The sequence below is a fragment of the Bos javanicus genome, chromosome 8 (assembly GCF_032452875.1).
Source record: "Bos javanicus breed banteng chromosome 8, ARS-OSU_banteng_1.0, whole genome shotgun sequence".
Classification (NCBI taxonomy): domain Eukaryota; kingdom Metazoa; phylum Chordata; class Mammalia; order Artiodactyla; family Bovidae; genus Bos; species Bos javanicus.
The window spans coordinates 63,601,983-63,623,547 of record NC_083875.1 but is presented as its reverse complement, the minus strand read 5'-3'; the positions used below and the strand labels follow the sequence as shown (position 1 = coordinate 63,623,547).

Genomic DNA, 21,565 nt, shown 5'->3' with positions numbered 1-21,565 from the left:
TGGAGAAACTCTTTAGGACTAGGAGATCCACCACCTGAGAGGAGACTAAGACGAGGGAATGCAAGACCAGCTTACACCCTAATCTTGTCAGAGACCCTGCCTTTGACCCACTGTTAGAAAAAGCAAGACTCAAGTTCTCTGGGAGTGGGACACATAGTTTTTGAGGTAGAAACCTGGTGTGTCTCCCTTTGTCTGGCAAAGCACTAAAGCTATCCTTTGCTACTTCACCCAAAACTGTCTGCAAGATTTGATTTGTCACCAGTGTACAGAGGGCTTCTCAGTAAAGAACCTGCCTGCCAATGCAGGAGATGGAAGAGATGCGGGTTCGATTCCTGGGTCAGGAAGATCCCCTGGAGGAAGACATGGCAACCTACTCCAGTATTCTTGCCTAGAGAACCCCATGGACAGAGGAGCCTGGTGGGCTACAGTCCATAGGGTCACGCAGAGTCAGACAGTACTGAGTGTGGGGTTTCTTTTGGGGTAACAGGAATGTTCTGGAATTTAGGGGAAAAAAATGTATTTATTTGGTTGTGCTCATAGTTGCTGCATCCATGTGAGATCCCTGACCAGGGATCCAACCTAGGCCCCCTCATTGGGAGTGCAGAGTCTTAGCCACTGGACCACCAGGTAAATCCCCAGGAATGCTCTGAAATTTGATACTGATGGTTGCAGTACTCTGAACATACACTGCTGCTGCTGCTGCTAAGTCGCTTCAGTCATGTCCGACTCTGTGCGACCCCATAGACGGCAGCCCACCAGGCTCCCCCGTCCCTGGGATTCTCCAGGCAAGAACACTGGAGTGGGTTGCCATTTCCTTCTCCAATGCATGAAAGTGAAAAGTGAAAGTGAAGTCTCTCAGTCATGTCTGACTCTTAGCGACCCCATGGACTGCAGCCTACCAGGCTCCTCTGTCCATGGGATTTTCTAGGCAAGAGTACTGGAGTGGGGTGCCATTGCCTTCTCCAAAAACTACTAAATTGTCATCTTTAAAAGTGAACTTTATGGTATCTGAATTATATCTCAATAAAACTGTAAAAAATTTTAATCGATTAGGCAAGTTGACAATGATATGTCATTTTTACTTTAATTTGTACTTGTGTATAACTAATGGGGCTGAATTTTTTTTCAAGTATTTAAGGCTGTTTGTTTTCTTTTGTAAGTTACATGTTTATGTCCTGTTGGTATTTTAAAATTATTAACAAGTGCTCCATATATGTTAAGAATATTAACACTTAGCCTGATATTCATCTTCAAGCTATTTTTCCCCACTTGTTTGTTTGCTTTTAAAATTGTATGTATGTATTAATAAACATACACATACACACACACACACTGGTGAGGGTGATGAAAAAATTTTTAATTTTTGTTTAAGATAAAATTAATCTATGTGTTTATTGCTCTCATGTCATAAGAGCTTTTCCCATCCCAAGATCATATCAGTTCACATATATTTTCATCTGATACTTCTGGTTTCATTTTTATGTGAAATCTATATAGATTAATATTTTAATGTATGGCTTGAAGTAAAGGCCTAATTTTCCTTATTTTTAACGATTAGCTACTTGTCTCAATACCATGTGTTAAATAACCATCTTTCCCTCGGAGAATATGAAATGTAACCTGTATCACATACCAAATTCTTCATATTCTTACGTCTGTTTCTGGACCTCCTTCTCTATTCACTTATTTTTCTGTCTATACCCTCTGGGACAGTTTAGCAAATGGGAAGCCAGTGGACAAATGGCAGAAGAGCAGAAATTTATTCTCTGGAGACATGGGCTTGGAGTGGCCCTGGACTCGGGGACATCAGCCCGGGTGCGAGTGCATGTCCAAACAATGTAAAAGGTGGAGAACACACCTTTCAGAACGCACAGTGACACCAGAGTCCTGTGCTGCCCATCACATTTCTCCCTTCCTATTTCTCATCATTCGTCCCCCAAAGAATACACAGTTGACCCTTGAACAGTGCAGGTTTGTACTGTGTGGGACCACTTATATGTGAATTTTTTTCTATAAATATGAATTACATTTGTATACAATATAAGGTTCACTGAATCCATGGATGTAAATTGGATATGGAGGGCTGACTCTAAAGTTTTACCTGGATTTTCAACTTTAGGAAGGATAGGCAACCCTAACCCCTGTGTTGTTCAAGAGTCAACTGGATAATCAGACAAGATGTAAAATGGTATCAGAAGGATTTCCGGTTAGTCATGGTGGATTCCTGGAATGCTACAGTCCCTGGGGTTGCAAAGGGACACAACTTAGTGAACAACAGCAACAGTGGTGAATTTAACTCATATGCTTGTCACCACACTCTCCCAAACCCTCAAAAGGCTTTAAAGATAAAGTTGGGGGAAATTTCCCAGAAACTGAACAAAAAGATAATGAAATATACTAAAGGACAAATAAAATCAAAGGATCAGTCTAGGAGGTCCAATATCTGACTAATCAGAATTCAAGAAATAGAGACAAGATAAAATGGAGTCCACATCCCAAATATAGGTACCCCTCTGACTCCCCTTTCCCCACTTAATTACAGAATGCTAACAGCTATCTCTGAAGGCAGGAGATTGGAGGATTCTTTTCTGAGGAAAGTGACTGGTTTAAGAGTAAACATCTAAGATAACCAAATTTTGTTTTATTTTAGCTGTAATTTCCAAGGGAGGGCTCTTTTTTTGTCTTTATAATTATTCATTTTTATAGAATCCTGTTTTTATTTCATTGATGTAACACCACTTATCTTTGAGGAGATAAGTTTTATTCTGATATCTGAATTGTCTCCATTTTCTCCAAGTTCCTTTTTTTAAAAATTGTAGTTATTTGGCTGTGTTGGGTTTTATTTGCAGCACAAAGGGTCTTTATTCTATCACTCAGGATCTTTCATTATGGCACAGGGACTCTATAGTTGTGGCATTTAGGCTTAGTTGCTTCACAGAATGTGGGACCAGGGATTGAACCCATGTCCCCTGCATTACAAGGTGGATTCTTAACCACTGGACTACCAGGAAGTCCCCTCCAAGTTCCTTTTTACTAGCTCAGATTTCTGGCTCTTGTATTAGAGTCTGTTAAACGGCAACAATAAGAGCCAGTTATTTTACCAGCAAAGTGAATTTATTTGGAACCAGCAAAGAATTGCAACTTGGGACACGCAACTGTGGTGAACCACTGGCAAGTCCAGTTAAGAAAAAGAAGAGAAGGAGAAATTGGGATGCGCTGTTAAAAACAAAAAGTCCATTAGAAGAAACTGGCTGAGAGGTTACCAGGCAAGGAGAAATTTTTCTTCCTCCCAAGGCAGCATAATAGTGTCACTTCCTCCCAGAGATGCAAAAGAGGTCTCTACCTGTGAGGATCTATATTGATGTTGTGTAGTACATACATGAGAGCTCCCCTTCTGGCCTCCCAACTCTGTTTTAGTGTGGTTTCTCTTTGTTAATATTCACAAGTCTTTCCTGAGTATGTGGTCATCCTTGAATATCCATTCACATTTACAAGAGAGGGACTTAAAAGGTGATCAGAAACTCTGATGTGCTGGTAGGTCTTAGAGACTAGTGGGTATCACTTCATGGTGATCAGGAAGCAAGCTGGCATTTCCATGGAGAGACCTCCAAATGCCAGTATTTTCAGTACCTATAGCTGTAAAGGATGAAATTATCAAGCAATAATACAACACAGTTCCTTTGGATTTCCAGACTGAAATGGCCCATCAAGGCATATTGTAATGAAAAAACAGATGCAAGTGTCCTAAGAGAGAAAAAAGTTATAACGAAAAGCTCAAAATCAAAATGCATGAGGCCTAACAGAACATGGGTAACTAGAAGACAGTGGACCATTTGATGCCTCCTGAGGAAATTCTGAGGAAAAGGATCCACCTCTTAGAATGTGCAGGAGACATGGGTTCAACCCCTGACCCTGGAAGATCCCACATGTAGTGGAGCAACTACTGAGCCCACCTGCCACAACTACTAAAGCCTGCATGCTCTAGGGCCACAAGTCACAACTGATGAGCCGCTGTACCGCAACTACGGAAGCCCATGCACCTAGAGCCTGTGCTCTGCAACTGCAATGAGAAGCCCGAGCGTTGCAGCTAGAGAGCAGCCCCCGCTCTCTGCAACTAGAGAAAAGCCCGTGGACAGCAATGAAGACCCAGTGTAGCCAAACTAAATAAATAAAGTAGTGTGTACATATCATAAATAAATAAAAAGGGTGAGTAGAGTCTCCTTAAAAAAAAAAAAAAAAAAAAAGGCATGCAAGCTGGCAGAAGTGGCTCCTGACTGTGGGTATGGATGCTGGGAAAAGGTGCTCTGCCTGCCTGAGATCTATTCCAAAAGGGCTTGGAAGTCCCCAGAGCACAGAGGACAGATGGTGTGGGAGGAACCAAGGGCCTCCCCACCCTTTCTGAGGCGGTCTGCTTCTGGAATGGAGGTGGGCATCATAGGAGCTCAAAATTGGGTCAGATTTGCTCCATCCAGCTGCAACACATACTTTATAAGAGCAGAAATGTTGCTAAGTTTCTGGCATGACATTTCTTTCAAGTTTTGTACAGTGTTGGGAGATCCCTAATTTCCCAATTTATTCAAATGTGTTTTAGAGAGAAGCTGAGAGAGGGCAGGGATTACTCTGAAGCCGCTGTATTTGGACATCCGGTTCTCCTTTCTGCAACAGCCTGAGAAGGTCAGCTTCCCTCTCGCTTGCTTTTTCTCCTATCTTTCTCTCTTAAATTGAAGAATAATTACAGTACAATGCACAGATGTTAAACTTACAATTGGTGACTTTTGGGGTAACTTTTAAAAATTTGAAAAAAAAAATTCTTTTGGCTGTGCTGCACGGCATGTGGGATCATAGTTTCCCAACCAGGGATTGAACCTGTGCCCTCTGCATTGGGAGCACAGAGTCTCAGCCACTGGACCACCAGGAAAATCTTCAGTTGGCTTCTTATAACCACGGTGTTCAACTGTGTAACTGGCACCCCAGTCAAGACAGAACATTGCTATAGCATCCCTGTGTACTCCTTCCAGGGCCCCATCAGAGGCAACCCTTGTTCTCAATTATATCCCCAAGAGGCGATTTTGCCTGTTTTGGGACTTCATACGAATGAAATCGTATGACCTGTACTCTTGTGTGTCTGACTTCTTTCACTCAACATATTTTTGAGATTCATCTGGGTTGTTGAGTAAAATAGTAGCTCATTTCTCTTTATGAGTACTATTCTAGAATATGGATACATTGTGATTTAGTTATCCATTTTCTAAACAAGTCTCTTCTCTCTTATGACTAGCTTTATTTCTGAGCTGGAGCAAGTCTTCTTTACGTTACCTTTTTTTTTTTTTTCACTGACACACTAATGGGCTTGTTTCCACAGCATGGAGTTGAAAGATTACAAAATAGACTTTTTAAAGGACCAGCATAATTTACATCCATGTTACAAATGGAAATTGGGTGTAATACATGCTCATTTAGGTTAAAGCTATTTGTGCACTAGACCAATTAAAAGCCTGTGACAGCAACCCACATGTAAGGTAACTGAAGTCTACACCAGTGTTTTTGCTGTGAAAAGAGAGAGGGAGGGACAGATAGAGTAAATATTTCACAGGAAAGCTTGACAGGGCTTTGTGACAGATGTATGGGATGAAGGAGCAGGATGAAACAAGTGCTGTTTCCAGGTAGTCATTTGCCTGGTATGTCCTTCTTCTCTTTAGGAAGGACCTGGGTTGATCACTCCCTTTGCAGGCTCTGTTGTGTTAGGAAACTTAAGGAGGTTTTGGTTCAGCAGCTCAACCTGCCTTTTGGGCCCACTTGTGCCTTTCGTCCTGGGCCTGGTAGCTAAGCTCTTACCACACATGGTGGGGCTATTGAAAGTCATAGTGACATTCTGGAAAAAACACTGAGTTTGGATTTGGTTAGTTTTTCATTCTTTCATTCACTGAGGCTCCCTAAGTCTTGGTTTCCTCATAAGTAAAATGAAGGTGAGTGCATATCCCCACCTTACCAAGATGGTTTTGAGAATCAGGGGAAGTAATTTCAAATTTCTTATAATGATTCACAAGAAACTAATAAGAAAGATCACCTATAGGAGGGGAAGAGGTATTGGGGGAAGAAGTGGGAGTGAAACTTTTAGTGTATACCTCTTTTTTTTAAACCATGTGTGCATATTACCTTTTACAAAAAATTCTAAACAGAATCAAATAAACTATCTCTATAAATGGTTAGGCATTCTAGACTGCTGAAAAAGACAGAGTCTGGCTACCTCCTGTCTGTGAGAATCTTGAGGTCCATTAGCCCAGAAGTCCTATCACTCCAGGATAACTTGCCGATAGCAATTTAATGACAATAAATAAATAATGGGTTTGGGGTTGTAGCAAGAACTCACCTTCAAGAGTAAAGAGATCTGGATTCTAGTCCTGGCTTTGCTATGTCTTTCAGGTGGGTTCCTTCTCTTTTCTGTGGTTTCTCCTATTGAATGAAAGAGCAAGACTGCATGATCTTTCAGATGCTTCCAGCTGATACCTAGAATATAATGCTAATTTCTAAGCAACAGAGGGTTTCATAATGGATTTGCTGGTGACATTTTTGTATCTAAGACTAGAATAGGGCAATGAAACACATGCTTCTCTTTTCACCTTTTATTTCCTTTGATGCTGAAGTATCCAGAAGCCATGAGTCAAGTGCAGTGTGTTTTCCAAGAAAAGGAAATTGAGTTGTGTTTCAGTAGAACCATTGGTGCAATCCCATTGCTGTTTGCTATTGATGTTAGCTGAAGAGTGTATGGGTGATATGTATATACAGCACTTTATATGGATATCAATGAATAGGAATCCAAAAATCATATAATTCAAATTCTAACAAGACTCAAACAATGGCCTTTGGTGCCAAGGAACTCACTACCTCCTGAGGTGCTTCATTGCGTTTTCGTATTGCTCAAATCATTAGGAAACCTTTTGGGCTGAGCTGAAATCTTGACTTCATGACCACCGTTAGTGTCGACTTAGCTCTCTGGGCTGCAAAATACACCTGTGTTCTCTCTGGCCAAGATTACAAACTTCTGAAATGTGGGCCAGTATTAGACCATGTTTCAAAATATTTCAATTAGATTTCAACTACAAAACATCATGAGGGGAACTTTCCTGGCGGTCGAGTAGTGAAGATTTCGATTTCCAATGGAAGGGGTGCAAGTTCAATCCTTAGTCAGGGAACTAGGAGCCCACATGCCTCTTGGCCCAAAAACCAAAACATAAAAACAGAAACAACATTGGATCAAATTCAATAAAGACTTTTTGAATAGTCCACATTTAAAAAAAACAAACTTTAAAGAAAGGCATGTTTTGTTTTGTTTTTTAACATAAACTGTTTCTGACTTCTCTTGATAGATCCAAAGATCTGTGTAGCTGCCTCACCAATGATTCTTCCCTTAGTAAACAAAAGTTTCCCCCTTTAGTAAAGTCCCTATCCCCTCTTGTTCAGCTTATGTGTGTTGGAGAGGTGGATCCCATCCCTGGTTCTAGAACATGGCATGCAAACTTATCTGAATTCATCAGCATAATCCTACCTTTTGTCATCTTTACTGATTCAGAAACAAGCACTGTTGTAAGATTGGGTTCCTTGGGAACAGAATCTGAGATGAGACTTAGATGCTGAAGGTTTACTGAGAGAGAAGGTTACCGATTGGGATGCGAAGAAGACAGAGGTGGGTGTGGAGAGAAACTGACCAGCAAAGTAGGTGCAGTGGCAGTTACAACCAAGTCTCAGCTGACCCCGAGAACTCAAGGATGCGGGTGACCATTCAGAGTTGTCACAGATTGAAGTAAGGGGGCCGGACGTTTGAGTTCCCACATCATGGGCCTTAGGCTGCACCCTGGGAGGGGATATAAAACTTTGGGGGCATGGTTTCCTGAGGCTGAGAGCAAGACTATTCCCAGCAGCTGAGGGACAGATGTGTTCCCCTGAAGAGGGGATCAGGGCAAACCCCCATAGTATCTCCTACAGGTACAAGTCCACAGAGATTTGCTAGGACTGCTGAGAGAAAGGCTTCCAGAAGTGACCTGTATCTATCTGGATATGGCTGAGGAGCACTGGGGCTTGTCTGGAACCATCTCACATCGAGGTCAGCTTTGATGACGTGGGTGCTGGGCTGAGTCAAAACAACACTATGGGCTTCCTTGGTGGCTCAGACAGTAAAGAATCTTCCTGTAGTGTGGGAGACCTGGGTTTTATCCCTGGGTCAGGAAGATCCCCTGGAGAAGGGAATGGCAACCCACTCCAGTATTCTTGCCTGAGAATTCCATGGACAGAGAAGACTGGCGGGCTACAGTCCGTGGGGTTGCAAACAGTTGGACATGACTGAGTGACTAACACCACACACTTGGATGTGGTACTTTGATGTGAACTTCGTTAAGTCAGTTTTCTGGCTGTGTTTTAATTATGTGTATATGAACATATATATCCCACGTTGAAGGTCAGGAAGCGCGGCAGTGAGGAGATAACCCTCGTCCAAAGTAAGGAGCAATGGCTGCGCTTTGCTGGAGCAGCCGTGAAGAGATATCCCACGTCCAAGGTAAGAGAAACCCAAGTAAGACGGTAGGTGTTGCAAGAGGGCATCAGAGGGCAGACACACTGAAACCATACTCACAGAAAACTAGTCAATCTAATCACACTAGGACCACAGCCTTGTCTAACTCAATGAAACTAAGCCATGCCCGTGGGGCAACCCAAGACGGGCGGGTCATGGTGGAGAGATTTGACAGAACGTGGTCCACTGGAGAAGGGAATGGCAAACCACTTCAGTATTCTTGCCTTGAGAACCCCATGAACAGTATGAAAAGGCAAAATGATAGGATATTGAAAGAGAAACTTCCCAGGTCAATAGGTGCCCAGCATGCTACTGGAGATCAGTGGAGAAATAACTCCAGAAAGAATGAAGGGATGGAGCCAAAGCAAAAACAATACCCAGCTATGGATGTGACTGGTGATAGAAGCAAGGTCCGATGCTGTAAAGAGAAATATCGCATAGGAACTTGGAATGTCAGGTCCATGAATCAAGGCAAATTGGAAGTGGTCAAACAAAAGATGGCAAGAGTGAATGTCAACATTCTAGGAATCAGCGAACTGAAATGGACTGGAATGGGTGAATTTGACTCAGATGACCATTATATCTACTACTGTGGGCAGGAATCCCTCAGAAGAAATGGAGTGGCCATCATGGTCAACAAAAGAGTCTGAAATGCAGTACTTGGATGCAATCTCAAAAACGACAGAATGATCTCTGTTCGTTTCCAAGGCAAACCATTCAATATCACAGTAATCCAAGTCTATGCCCCAACCAGTAATGCTGAAGAAGCTGAAGTTGAACGGTTCTATGAAGACCTACAAGACCTTTTAGAACTAACACCCAAAAAAGATGTCCTTTTCATTATAGGGGACTGGAATGCAAAAGTAGGAAGTCAAGAAACACCCGGAGTAACAGGCAAATTTGACCTTGGAATACGGAATGAAGCAGGGCAAAGACTGATAGAGTTTTGCCAAGAAAATGCACTGGTCATAGCAAACACCCTCTTCCAACAACACAAGAGAAGACTCTACACATGGACATCACCAGATGGTCAATACCGAAATCAGACTGATTATATTCTTTGCAGCCAAAGATGGAGAAGCTCTATAGAGTCAGCAAAAACAAGACCAGGAGCTGACTGTGGCTCAGATCATGAACTCCTTATTGCCAAATTCAGACTTAAATTGAAGAAAGGAGGGAAAACCACTAGACCATTCAGGTATGACCTAAATCAAATCCCTTATGATTATACAGTGGAAGTGAGAAATAGATTTCAGGGCCTAGATCTGATAGACAGAGTGCCTGATGAACTATGGAATGAGGTTGGTGACATTGTACAGGAGACAGGGATCAAGACCATTCCCATAGAAAAGAAATGCGAAAAAGCAAAATGGCTGTCTGGGGAGGCCTTACAAATAGCTGTGAAAAGAAGAGAAGCAAAAAGCAAAGGAGAAAAGGAAAGATATAAGCATCTGAATGCAGAGTTCCAAAGAATAGCAAGAAGAGATAAGAAAGCCTTCTTCAGCGATCAATGCAAAGAAATAGAGGAAAACAACAGAATGGGAAAGACTAGGGATCTCTTCAAGAAAATCAGAGATACCAAAGGAACATTTCATGCAAAGATGAGCTCGATAAAGGACAGAAATGGTATGGACCTAACAGAAGCAGAAGATATTAAGAAGAGGTGGCAAGAATACACAGAAGAACTGTACAAAAAAGATCTTCATGACCCAGATAATCACGATGGTGTGATCACTGACTAGAGCCAGACATCCCGGAATGTGAAGTCAAGTGGGCCTTAGAAAGCATCACTATGAACAAAGCTAGTGGAGGTGATGGCATTCCAGTTGAGCTATTCCAAATCCTGAAAGATGATGCTGTGAAAGTGCCGCACTCAATATGCCAGCAAATTTGGAAAACTCAGCAGTGGCCACAGGATTGGAAACAGTCAGTTTTCATTCCAATCCCAAAGAAAGGCAATGCCAAAGAATGCTCAAACTACTGCACAATTGCACTCATCTCACACGCTAGTAAAGTAATGCTCAAAATTCTCCAAGCCAGGCTTCAGCAATATGTGAACCATGAACTTGCAGATGTTCAAGCTGGTTTTAGAAAAGGCAGAGGAACCAGAGATCAAATTGCCAACATCTGCTGGATCATGGAAAAAGCAAGAGAGTTCCAGAAAAACATCTATATCTGCTTTGTTGACTATGCCAAAGCCTTTGACTGTGTGGATCACAATAAACTGTGGAAAATTCTGAAAGAGATGGGAATACCAGAACACCTGATCTGCCTCTTGAGAAATTTGTATGCAGGTCAGGAAGCAACAGTTAGAACTGGACATGGAACAACAGACTGGTTCCAAATAGGAAAAGGAGTACGTCAAGGCTGTATGTTGTCACCTTGTTTAACTTATATGCAGAGTACATCATGAGAAACGCTGGACTGGAAGAAACACAAGCTGGAATCAAGATTGCCGGGAGAAATATAAATAACCTCAGATATGCAGATAACACCACCCTTATGGCAGAAAGTGAAGAGGAACTAAAAAGCCTCTTGATGAAAGTGAAAGTGGAGAGTGAAAAGGTTGGCTTAAAGCTCAACATTCAGAAAACGAAGATCATGGCATCCAGTCCCACCACTTCATGGGAAATAGATGGGGAAACAGTGGAAACAATGTCAGACTTTATTTTTCTGGCCTCCAAAATCACTACAGATGATGACTGCAGCCATGAAATTAAAAGACGCTTACTCCTTGGAAGGAAAGTTATGACCAACCTAGACAGTATATTCAAAAGCAGAGACATTACTTTGCCAACAAAGGTTCGTCTAGTCAAGGCTATGGTTTTTCCTGTGGTCATGTATGGATGTGAGGGTTGGACTGTGAAGAAGGATGAGCACCGAAGAATTGATGCTTTTGAACTGCAGTGTTTTAGAAGACTCTTGAGAGTCGCTAGGACAGCAAGGAGATCCAACCAGTCCATTCTGAAGGACATCAGCCCTGGGATTTCTTTGGAAGGAATGATGCTAAAGCTGAAACTCCAGTACTTTGGCCACCTCATGTGAAGATTTGACTCATTGGAAAAGACTCTGATGCTGGGAGGGATTGGGGGCAGGAGGAGAAGGGGACAACAGAGGATGAGATGGCTGGATGGCATCACTGACTCGATGGACGTGAGTCTCAGTGAACTTGGGGAGTTAGTTTTGGACAGGGAGGCCTGACGTGCTGCGATTCATGGGGTCGCAAAGAGTCGGACACGACTGAGCTACTGATCGGATCTGATATGAACATAAGTGTCAGTGTTACTTTGGTACATTCTGCCAATGGGGAGCTGCATTCTCTAGCAATAACCTGCTGAGTAGCAGTTGCCTCTCGTTAAGATGGGTCACTTGGTTTTCAGCTTACTAGTGCCCACTCAGCTTTTAGAGGTGCTAGAAGAGAACTAAATCCTGATCTTCTAATAATAGTCAATAGATAATATCTAAAGTGGAAAAAACGAAAGCATAGAACAGAAGCATGTGTCTATAAATACGAGGTAAACATCAGAAGAAATAGCTGAAAACATTGGCAGTAGTTGTGTCTGGGGAGACCCATCAGGGTGGGATTGGACAAGTCAAGGCAGCTGGTTTTGTTGGGAAGCCTTGAAGTGCTCTTTAATTTGAAACTCTTTGTATCACCCGTTGATAATGCATGTCTTGGGGCAGCTTGCACTACTCTGGGACTCTCCCATCTCCTAGTTCTCTGGCCTTTCTCTTTCTTCTGGGTAGGGGGTTTCTTAAATGCTGGTTGATAATGATTTAAAGCTGCCCTTTCTCTCTTTATTATTTTAAGCACTCTGCTCTACTACTCCTAATCTCACCTCTTAGGCTCCAGATCCATATTTCTTCCACCGGGTCACCTTGGAGTTCCCCCTGCCCAATCTCCAACTTGCATGAGGAGACAACCAAGGTCTCTCCAAGGTCTCACATGCTATGAGGTCTAAAAAATATATGGAAATATTTAACAAGTCACGAGAATGAATCCTTTCATTTACTTAATATTATTAGCCATTTTTTCTTTTATCATGTCAACTGAAAAATATACACAACCTAAAAGTCAAGAATTATGTTTTATGGAGAAGGAAATGGCAATCCACTCCAGTATTCTTGCCTGGGAAATCCCATGAACAGAGGAGCCTGGGGGGCTACAGTCCAGGGGGGTCACAAAAGAGTTGAACACAACTGAGCGACTAAAAAAAAAAAGAAAGAAAGAATTATGTTTTATTTGGCAGACAAAACAGAGCTTTAAGCCCAGGACAGAGCCTCTCAGATATCAGTGAGATTGCTCTGAGGAGGTAAGGGAGGAGGAGCTAGGATATATAGGAGTATTTGCAACAAAGAGCAGATAGTCGGAACTTCTAAAGATTTGTTGTGCAGTCACTAAGTCATGATCAACTCTTTGCAACCCCATGAACTGCAGCATGCCAGGGTTCCCTGTCCTTCACTATCTCCCAGAGTTTGCTCAAACTCATGTTCAGGGATGGAACCCATGCCCTCTGCATTGGAATCACAGAGTGTTAACCACTGGACTGCCAGGGAAGTCCAAAATATTATTATTAATGAAAGAAAACCAGACAACTCAAGTTAATGAATTTAATACTTCTCTGTGTGTGGGAAGATGCAGAAGTCTGGGCTCAGTGAAATAATTCCTTTGATAGGCACCCCAACTTTCCTGTGACCAGTGCCCTGGGTTTTCCTATCCTGAGTCTCCTCAGGGCACACCATTGCAAGTGGCTGCAGAGGCTGCTGGCTTGATAGCTGGCATCTGGTTTGTATCCTGAGTTCCCTCAGGGCTCACCATTGGGGTGCTGTAAGGTGCTAGTTTGATGGCTGCAACATCCGTGTTTACTGACGTGGCAGGCAACATTTTTTACTCAGTCAGATGAACAGCCATTTACTGAGCACCAACCAGGACCCATGTGTGACACCAAATGCCATCATGTGGTTTTGCTGTCACACCGTTTTGCTGTTTTAACATCTTTTCATGTCCTAAAGTATTTCTTTCCTCAGTTTAACCATCTATAAAATGTATATAAAGTTATAAGGATTAAATTAGTCAATGTTTATAAAGCCTTTTGAAAAGTACTTAACATAAAGTTATTAATTAGTACATTTGGAGAGCGCTCTGTGTGTGTGTGTACTGGGCTTCAGAGATAAGAAGAAGATACTGTCAAGAAATACCTTTTAAGAGAGACAAAAAGTGGTGTTATGTATTGTAACTGTGATACAAGGTGACAAGATCTTATGTCAGGAGTACCACATAAGGAACACAACCAAAGCTCTGTAAGAACCTAGACTGAGGGAAGGAACCAAATTTTCTGGGGTGGGGTTGGGGGTGGAGGCCCAGGAAGATTTCATCAAGGGAATGTCATTTAAAAAATAAGAATTTTATTTATTTACGGCTTTGCTGGGTCTTTGCTGCTGCGTGGGGTTTGGGGGTAGTTACTCTGCTGCGCTCTGAAGGCTTGTCCCTGCAGTGGATTCTCTCGTTGTGGAACATGGGCTTTAGGGCATGCAGGCTTCAGCAGTTGAAGGGAATGTCTTTTTAAATGGACTTCAAACAACAGGTAGTAGCCTTCCAGGTTGAGAGAAAGGATATTTCAAGTATAGACTAGCATTAGGCAAAGTTCAAAGAAGTAGTTTTGAAGGGCTTAGCATGTTAGGGGAATAAGGACAAATGTTTCATACTTTCAGAGTTACAGCTATTGAAAGACCTAGCAAAGAGAACTTTCAGGGTTAGAAAACCCTCCAGCAGCTTTAATATTCTGGATGGAAAGAAGCTCTAATGCTTCTTTTATTTTTTATTTTATTTTGGGGGGGCTGTGCCTTGTGGCATGTGGGATTTTAGTTCCCTGACCAGGGATCAAACCCATTCCTCCTGCAGAGGAAGCTCCAGAGGCCAGGAGCTTCCACTGGACTGCCAGGGAACTCCCCTTTTGCTTCCTTTAATATGCAACCTTTCCTTTTTTATTTTTTTAATTGTTGTAAAATATAACAAAATTCACCATTTTAACCATATAAAAAGAGACAATTTAGTAGCATTTAGTTGTGCAACCACCACCACTACCTAGTTCCAAAACATTTTCATTCCCTGCTGAAGGAAACCCCATACCCATTAAGCAGTCACTCCCCCTTCTGGCCTCCCCTAGCCCCTGGAAACTCCTTACCAGCACAAAGTGATGGTCATGTCTCCATATCCAACCTGAGGCCTCCCCGCCTCAGCTTCTCATTTCCAATGAAAACTCGGCCACTTCCTACAAAGCTGAGATTAGTAACAGAGCAGTCTCTATAAATGCCTCTCAGGAAATGGCAACCCACTCCAGTTTTCTCGCCTGGAGAATCCCATGGACAATCCCATGGGCGTGTCCCATGGGAGCCTGGCGGGCTACAGTCCATGGGATTGTAAAGAGAGTCGGACACAACTGAGCGACTAACACACACACACACACACACACACAGATTTTATACAAGTTGAGTCATATAATTTGAAGTCTTTCAATACGGTGAAAAAGCCAACTAACATCTTAATATTATTATGAAAATAATTTTGACCTTATGGACCCCCTGAAAGAGTATCACGATTCCCCAGAGGTCTGCAGAGCAGACTCTCAAAACCGCTGGTCTAGGTCATTCAGGGTGTGGGGTGTCAGCCAGCTCCCCATGACAGCTTCTGTCCCAGCACAAAGTGATGATCATGTTCCCATATCCAACCTGAGGCCTCCCCACCTCAGCTTCACGATGAAAACTTGGCTACTTCCTACAAAGCTGAGATTAGTAATAGCAGTGGATTTATGTTCGAACTGCTTGAAGGAACCAAACCATCAAATGAGGACACATTTTTATGAGTAATAAATCTAAATGTGATTAAAAACAAACTGTACCACAAACTGATTTCCAATAAACTTCTGATCGCTTCTTGCCGCTGTCATTACATCTTATAATCACAGTAATTACCTGTTACCTGCGATGAGAGCTGTCTTGTCCTTTTGAATATCAAGCAGCAGCCATGCCGTAAATTGCGAGCCCCTTTCTCCTCTAATGATCAAAGCTTATTTTATTCTTCAAGTATTCTTCTCAGAGTAATTAGCACGCTTATTATACAGCATATTCAAATGTTAATGTGCACACCAAACTGATGCTATTGTGAGACCCATTTTGCTCAGGAGCTAAAATTATGTTGCCAATTTGCTTGGTGCTAGAGACTCCATGCTTGAAACCTGTTTCCCACATACAAGGAACGAAGGTTATTTACTGAGAATGCTGAGCTAGAATGAGAGGAGTGACACTTAATATAGAACCTGAAAGCTAAATGGGTTAGCACATACACGGCCTACACATTTTGAATTAGTTATCCATCACTGCGGAGACAATCAATATCTGAGCAGACTGGCTCTGGGGCCTGTTTAACATCATTTCTCCAGGGTCTCTAACAAACTTCGCCTCTGCAGAGGATAAACCACCCGAATCACAGTTTTGTCAATTGGAAACATTTTCCTCATTCTGAGCTAGAATCTGCTCGAGTTTTCACTTGTCTGTTTTTGCTCTGCCCTCTGGAGCCATGTAAAACATGTCTGCTTTCTGTCCTGTGACTATCCTGTAGAGATTTAGGACAGTGACATTGTCCCCACGGTCTGCTCTTGTAAGGCTCAATTGTCCCAGGTCCTTATGGGACAGGTTACCAGTCCCTTTACCACTGTGGTGATTCAACTTGTCAGTGTCCCCTCTTGAAATAAAAACAGTGAGGCGTTCAGAACCTGAAGCAATGATCCCGGTGTGGTCTGGTCAGGGTGGAAATCAGTAGGTCTCTGTTGGATGTGAATGCTCTTGTTGGGTGTGATTCCATTAGTGCTTTCCCAGAGTATTTTGTCTCTCTCATTATCCATCACTGATTCCTGATTAGCTAAAACTACCAAATCTTTTAAGCCATATATTGGTACTTAGGCAATTATCCATTTAGACCCCAAAACAGGACCTGAGATTTATCACCATTACATTACATCTTGTTAAATTTGGCCCAGTGCTTTGGTCTATCAAGAACCTTTTTTGTGTCCTGAATCAATCCTTTCCATCAACAGGTATAGTAATCAACCTATCGATATTGCTATCTGTTTATAAATCAAAGCTTGAAATGCCTGACAGGAGAGGTCTCAGGATGGAGCTCTTCACCTATTTTCAGAGACCTGAAATCAAAGTATTTATTCAACCAGTTATGTCTCTCTCCTTCCCCATCCAAATATGCACACCTCAATTCAACTCTAACTCAAGCTGGCAGGGAGGGAAAACACCGAAGGATATTCCAGGTTACTAGCTGGCCGATTAAAGCGACCTAGAAAAGAAACAGAAAAAGATGGGAGGGAGTGGATACGCCTGGTGAAGGGCCCAGCGTGGGAAAACAGGTTCTCTGAAGCTATTTTCTCTGGGCCAACACACCAACACAGGCTGGGGGGGTATTAAGGTATGAGTCACATGGAAGATAGTCCAGGGCTCTGCTCTGATGAGAGACAGAGGAAATCAATAACCAGGAAACAGGACCAATGTTGGAAGTTAGGAGTTAGTCAATTAGTACATCAAACTGGAGGGGCTAGGCAGAAGAGAACAGAGATGGGCATAAGGAGTGAAGCAAAGAAAGACCACGTGAAACAGAATCTCAGCTTGCTAAGTGGGCTCCAGAGCTGTGCCGTCCAACTTGATAGCCACTAGCTACAGGTAGCTATTTAAATTAACATTCATAAAAATTAAATTCAAAATATCAGTTCTTTAGTCACATTAGCCATATTTAGAGTGTTCAAAAGCCACATGTGACTCATGGCTACCATATTGGATCATACAGAAGAATATTCCCAACATTGTAGAAATTCCTATTGGACAGTTCTGGTCTAGAACATTCTAGATGTACTTCTTAAAAAGGGCTAGGGACTTCCCTGGTAGTTCAGAGGTTAAGACTCTGTGCTTCTAATGCAGATGGTGCTGGTTCAATCCCTGACTGGAGAACAAAGATCCCACATGCTTCATGATGTGGCCAATAAATAAATAAATAAGGGCCAGGACAGGTAGGATATCATTGTAATGTACTTATATTCTCTTTGTTTTCCCCTTTATGACCCAGCGCAAACATCACTTCTTCTGGGAATTCACCACATGTATGATCTGTGAGTGTATGCTATAGACTGCCAAGCATTCTGAGTTACACAGTTAGTGGTCATGCATGGGTCTAGGCAGTACTTAGTATGGCAATCCTGGCACAGTTATTTGTCAATCCTTAACCAAAATGTGTGGCTTCCCTGGTGGCTCAGCTGGCAAAGAATCCACCTGCCATGCAGGAGACCTTGGTTTGATTCCTGGGTTGGGAAGATTCCCTGGAGAAGGGATAGGCTACCCACTCCAGTATTCATGGGCTTCTCTGGCGGCTCAGATGGTAAAGAATCCGCCTGCAATGCGGGAGACCTGGATTCAATCCCTGGGTTGGGAAGATCCCCTGGAGGAGGGCATGGCAACCCACTCCAGTGTTCTTGCTTGGAAAATCCCCATGGACAAAGGAGCCTGGTGGGCTACAGTCCATGGGGTTGCAAAGAGTCGCACATGACTGAAGTGACTAAGCACAGCACAGCACAAACGAAATGTGGCCTTTCTCTATCAGGGGAGGGCATCCTCCTGGATGAAACAATTAGCTTTGGGGCTAAGACTCATGGGACAGGAAGGGAAGGATGAGGAACTCTGGCCTAGCCAGCCAGAACTGCTGACTCCACCACTGTAGCTTTAAAAATAATTTGTGATGAAAGCTTTTGACCTCCTGTCCATAAACATTACATAGGCCATCTCAGCCAGGCAGTCAAGAAATGGAAATCAGGGAGTGTTATTTGCTTGATCCAAGATATGTCGTTATCTTACCTGTGGGCCCTCACAAAATTTTCAGTCTGCCTTCTTTCTCTTTTAATTTCCTGTGCTGTTGCTCTTGGAATTTCTCATAAGATCTATCAATTCTACCTTCTAAATCTGTCTAGAATCTGTCCTTTCCTCTAACACCCTCAGTAAATTTACCTTCTCTGTCTTTTCTCATCCAGCCCCCATAATGCTCTAAGAACTTTAGCTGACCATGACATTCTACTTCCTGGAACCCCACAGTGTCATAAAGGCTCCTCCTTGGGCCCCCAGCTAGCCCTTGGGATTCAGGTCCTTTCAATCTCTGATGTGTAGCTCACATGTCGGCTCCTCTGTTACTGCACCCAGAACCAAGTTGCCCTCTCACATCCCTCTGCCTTTGTATCCTCGCAGCTCTTCCTGTCTGAAATGCTCCCCTACCCCCACCACCTTTAATCCCCCTGGAGAATGTCTACACCCTTATTTAGATTTTAATCTTACAGCCTCTGAGAAGCCCACCCTGCCCTCAGACAGACTCAAGGGATCCATCAGTTGTTCCCAAACACTGTGGGGGCATTGGTCATAACATAGCCTGTACATAGCACTCCTGAGTTGGTTTCTCCCACTAAACTGTGAGGTCTCAAGGGCGGGCAGCATGTCTGACTCATCTTTTACCCCTGGCGGCAAGCACAGGACCTGACTCATAACAAACACTTACTAAATGCCTGTTAGAAAGAACACCCATCTGTGCCATTATGAGGTTCTGCTAGGAGGGTCCTCTGTGTGGTTGCTGCCTCGCTCCTCAGGGTTCACCCACACTCACAGAGGCTGAGGGCCAAGAGGCACTGGTCAGAGGATGGGTGGAAAAGCAGGAGGCCTGCAGTTGCTCCCACTGAAAGCCTCCCTGTACGCATGCGACTTGTTCCCTCGCAGACTCTGTGACTTGCACAAATCCAATCATTGTCTTTCACGAAAAAGACACAGGGCCCCTTGGAGAATGTTTGTGAAGGGACACATCTGTGGGTAAACTCTATGGGGAAGAATTATGGGCGAGGGGGAGAAACATCTTAATAGAATGGAGAGGGATGACACATTGCTACTCTTGCTTAGCAAGGGGAGGTCACTGGCAGGGGAATGAAGGTGTTGGTAGCAAGGCTTCTTATGTTTTAGAAAATACAGCCTATCCAGTGGTTACCAAGACTTTGCACTTCTATCATCTTCTTGAGCCCGTTATCCACCCTGAGGGGCAGGCAAGACAGAACTGGGTTGTTGTTTATAGATAAGGAAACTAATATCCAGAGAGGTGAAGTGACTTGCCCAAGGGCATGTTTTGAGCAAAGACCAGCAAAAATGAAGCGACTTTCCCAGGGTTGGTTGTGAAGTAATAATCAGAACTATAATTCATGGGGTTATTTGTAAAAGTCTCCGTGGAGTTTTCTTTGAGAAAACTTTTGAAATGAGAAACATTTTCTAGTAAATTGAGTCTGTACAGGGTTTTCAGGCATCTCTTGGGAAATTTGGCTAGATGACATGAAAGATTTCTTCCAGCTCTGAAATTCTATGAACTGTTTTTCACTCTGTCCCAGGTTCACATAACTCCATATAGTACAATTAGAAGTTTGCAAGTAATTTCCAAAACAAATAGCTCTCCTGCCCATTTAAGCATCCCTGTCTGACTTACCAAAAAGTCTCAAGCCCATTTCTTACTTAGTGTATCACCTAGTCATCAATCTATTCTTTCCACTCTAACTCCCTGCTCTGTGGCAACTCTATTACTTGACCAGTTGTTCACTTCCTCTGTCAGAGATAACTAGAATATAGAGCTAAAGGTATAATTTCTATGAAAGACTAGAAAGCAGAACTGTCACCATGTGTTTTTGAGATCTTAATTTCCACTAAAGGGGAATTGAATTGACTGGATTAGTGAAGGTTCATGGTACTCATTGGCTTCCCTGGTGGCTCAGATGGTAAAGCATCTGCCTGCAATGCAGGAAACCCGGGTTCGACCCCTGGGTTGGGAAGATCCCCTGAAGAAGGAAATGGCACCCCACTCCAGTACCCTTGTCTGGAAAATCCCATGGACAGAGGAGCCTGGTAGGCTACAGTCCATGGGGTCGCCAAGAGTCGGACATGTCTGGGCGACTTCACTTTCTTTCACTTTCTGTGGTACTCATTCCTCCTCAGAGAGGTGTCTGAATCCTTGTGCGTGCCATATTTGGTAGTGGGATACAGGATTGGAGTTTTACATAGATCAGGGTAGGAGTAGGCTTTTTCTAGAAAGGAAAGTCTGTCTTGGTTGGATGAACCAAGTTATTTAAATTCTGCCTGATAATTCTGTCCAGTCTCCTTGCTTGAGAACAAAGTATTGTACACCCATCTGAACTGGATAAAAACAGAAGTTAATAGCAGCTCTGTGGAAATAGATACCCTGCTTATCTTCTAATCCAAGAGTCCAGGCTCTATCTGCTGCACCACATACTCTTCAGGGTGATAATTACTCCCATTAGTTAGTGTTTCCTGAGAAGTGAAGTATGGTATCCAATTTCAATAATGAAGGCTATAGCAATAATAACATGTAACAGCCTATTTTATTTTCATCAAGAAGACCAAGTCCATCAGATAGAAGAACTATGGGTAATTCTGGGTATATTGCTGGATATCTCTGAAGATGGTTATCCTGTAGGGGTTTGTTTTAATTTCTCTCTTGACTACCAAGAACATTCTGACACTTAAAAATAAGATGTTCTTGTTGCTGATGGGGAGGGGAGAGCTCATCACAAAGCACTGGGCCAGGACTTCCCTGGTGGCACAATGGATAAGAATCTGCCTGCCAACGTAGGGGAGATGGGTTCCATTCGGAAAGATTCCACATGCCTTGGAGCAACTAAGCCCACACGCCACAACTACTGAGCTCTCGTGCCGCAACCACTGAAGCCCGGGCACCTAGAGTCCATGCTTCGTAGCAAGAGAAGCCACCTCAGTGAAAGGCCCTTGCACCACAGCAAAGACTAGCCCCCTCTCACCACAACTAGAGAAAGCCTGCTCACAGTAACAAAGACCCAGTGCAACCATATATAAAAAATAAATATGAAAACTTAAAATTAATAATAGTAAAAAAATCTT

General features: G+C 42.9%; 1 long non-coding RNA gene across 4 annotated transcripts; it reads right to left on the bottom strand.

Annotated features, from left to right (window-relative positions):
- Positions 1 to 3,092: 3,092 nt before the first annotated feature.
- LOC133252810 (uncharacterized) lies at positions 3,093 to 21,058 on the bottom strand. Of its 4 annotated transcripts, none has more exons than XR_009738087.1 (6): positions 18,473 to 21,058; positions 15,539 to 16,910; positions 14,752 to 14,846; positions 12,406 to 12,524; positions 6,371 to 6,453; positions 3,093 to 3,636 (listed from the first exon to the last, which is right to left on the bottom strand). It is a non-coding gene; the product is annotated as an uncharacterized LOC133252810 (long non-coding RNA). The 4 variants fall into 4 exon arrangements; XR_009738088.1 differs by having other exon boundaries at positions 16,828 to 16,910; positions 18,473 to 19,155; XR_009738089.1 differs by lacking the exon at positions 14,752 to 14,846 and having other exon boundaries at positions 16,828 to 16,910; positions 18,473 to 19,149.
- Between the last annotated feature and the right edge of the window lie 507 nt (positions 21,059 to 21,565).